The sequence below is a fragment of the Heterocephalus glaber genome, unplaced genomic scaffold, assembly GCF_053883595.1.
Source record: "Heterocephalus glaber isolate CG9 unplaced genomic scaffold, H.glaber_assembly_v1.0 deba00000546, whole genome shotgun sequence".
NCBI lineage: Eukaryota > Metazoa > Chordata > Mammalia > Rodentia > Bathyergidae > Heterocephalus > Heterocephalus glaber.
In genome coordinates, this window is record NW_028258147.1 from 14,263,626 (window position 1) to 14,266,357 (window position 2,732).

Consider the following 2,732-nt stretch of genomic DNA (forward strand, 5'->3'; position numbering starts at 1 on the left):
TCTTATAATGGCTCTATGTTTTGAGTCTTAAAGGAATGGAGTTGATTACCTTTATTTCCCAATTTGTCTTTGAACAAAAACCCTGGACTCAGGTGCCTGGACTCTTTTGTGATGAGAAGATAGGATTGGTGTACTTCCTGGAAGGGAGTCACTGATTCACCATACTCTAACTGTTCTGCCAAGAGTCACTATTACAATTGTCATGATCTTGGCTTTTCTAGGGTTTTGACCTGCAAAGGAGAGAATGTCTTCATTGGACAAGTCCACTTTTTGACCATTATAAGTAATAATACTATGACTATTCAGGAACACACCTTGGAAGATTTTTGTAGGGGTGATATCTCTATGTCTATCTATCTGTATATCTTTATACCTGTATTTATATAAATATATCACCTTGTTCTGCTTTGTCTGATACAGCAACTTTATCTGTTTTGTCTGGTTCCTTGGAAGTCCTCTGCCTTTAAATTTTTCTCTAATGGTTTCTGTCTTTGCCACTCCTTTCCTGCATTTAGTTAACATTCTAACTACACTTCTCAGTAATTTGAAATAAAACCAAATGCTTTTAGAAGAAAAATGAAACTATTGTTCCATCCCTCTACAAAACCGCTGTTTATGTTCTTGTAGAATTTGGTTTCTACTTTTGTTTGCAAATTTTGTTGCTGCAGATTTAAAAGAGTGTAATAAACCAGAAAAGGCAAAGAAGGCACATGTTTGAGGTCAGCAATGGCAAAATAAATATGGGCTGCTGGATCCCTGCTCTGACTCAGAATAGCCATTGTTAGGTTCAAGCAGTTTTAACTGGGTTTCCAATTTCCAGTCTTCCTGAACATGGGATTTTCCTTATCTAACTCTTCTCAAATCTTCTCTTTTTTTGATATAATCCTGTTTCTATCCTCAAACTATCATACTACATTTTTGTCTCTGTGGACACAAAGCTCTTGTGTATTCTGTGAGTGGCACAGCTCTGACTCAGCACCAAGCAGAATCCTGCTCATTCTATACACTCAGGGTAGCTCTTTTTCTTCTCTCTTCCCCTGCAGTCTTTTTTTTTTTCTGATTTTCTAGGATTGACCAATTCTTTTCTTTATTATGCTTATTTCTGTACTTTGTCTGAATACTTAGATTTTTTTTAAGTAATCTGTTTAATATGCAGCTCTCTATAAATTGAAAAAAATTTGTAGAATGCCATTATTAATCTAAGATGAAGAATCATAGTATATTTGCCAAAAGTGAAGTAATTTCATCCAACTAACTCCTTCATTCTTCAGATATGGGTACTGAGAGCAGAATGGTTAGCTCACTTTATGTAATAATTAGGGCAGACCAACAGACTACAAAATATCAATGGCTAAATATAAGCCATTCTCATTTAACAATCCTGTGAGGTTATTTTGGGTTTTTTTCTCCACACAATCATATAAGACCAAGACTGAAAATAGCTATATCCTCCTAAAATATTGATTTCAGGATCACACTCATAGATGCCATCTGAGTTATCTTGGAGGAAATGAGCTAAGGATAACACACTAGCATGCATAAGTGGCCCTCACTTGTCCTCACATTACACAGCAAAGAACATAGTCATGTGCCATTCTTAACCCACTGCAAAGGTAGCTGTGTGGCCACAAAATGGTGACAGATGTGGAGAGGCAAGTAGTGGTTTCTGCCACATGATCACAGGTCACATGGCCAATGGAAAGACATTCCTCACAGTACCAGTGTTTTATGTGAATTGATGTAGCAATTTCTAAAATATATATTGCAAGCAAATATAAGGGATAATCAACCAATATGGTAAATGCTTAAATTTGAAAAAGAATTAATACAATAAAAGACACAGTGCCATTAATCCCCCTTAAAATACTCCCTCTAGCTTCTAATACACTTATCCCATCATACTTGCCACTTTCTGAATCAGTTCTTGAAGTACTTTTTTCCTAAGTGTCTTAATGAGTTATGATAAAAAATACAGTGAATGCTGCTGTTGCATGATAGCTGATGGAAATGCAGGTAGAACTATCACAGTGTGTCTTCATCCACCTTATTCACTGGATCTGGCACTGTGTGACTTCTTCCTCTTCCCCAAAATAAAAGCGACCGTGAAAGGTGAACATACTAAATCTATTCAGGACATCAAGTCAACTATCATAAGGCAATTAAAGATAGTCATGAGGAGGGACTTTCACCACCTCCTAAAAGTGCCACAGGCTGGTGACCACTCCTTTACATCAGAGCCTTTCAGGGACATTTAAGATCCAAAATATAGCATATAATTACTTATATGTACCATATTTAACAAAAACATTCCCTGTAGAAACAATCCATAAGTAAAATTCATTGACAGATAGTTGAGATGGAGAGATACCTCCCAAAACAGTGCTTTTTAGACAATGAATCAAATTTAACAAAAAAAAAAGCCATATGTTTGTTTACATATAATATAGGTATTATTTTGAAAAAATCATTGACCATCTCTTAAGCCACTGCTAAAGTCCTTGACCTTTTAGGAGAATACACAGTTCTGAAGAGGGGAGGTTCTTATCTCATCTGGCTAGAAGCACCTTGCCTAGCAGGCACTAGCTACCATTCACCTGCAACATCACTAATCTCCAATTTCACATCTGTGCTCATTCTGTCAGACTATGAGGTGATCTTTTAGAGGATAGAGTTGACATCCCCAATAAACAACTTGAGTAACCACAATTTCCTGGCCAGACTTGTTTGTAGGA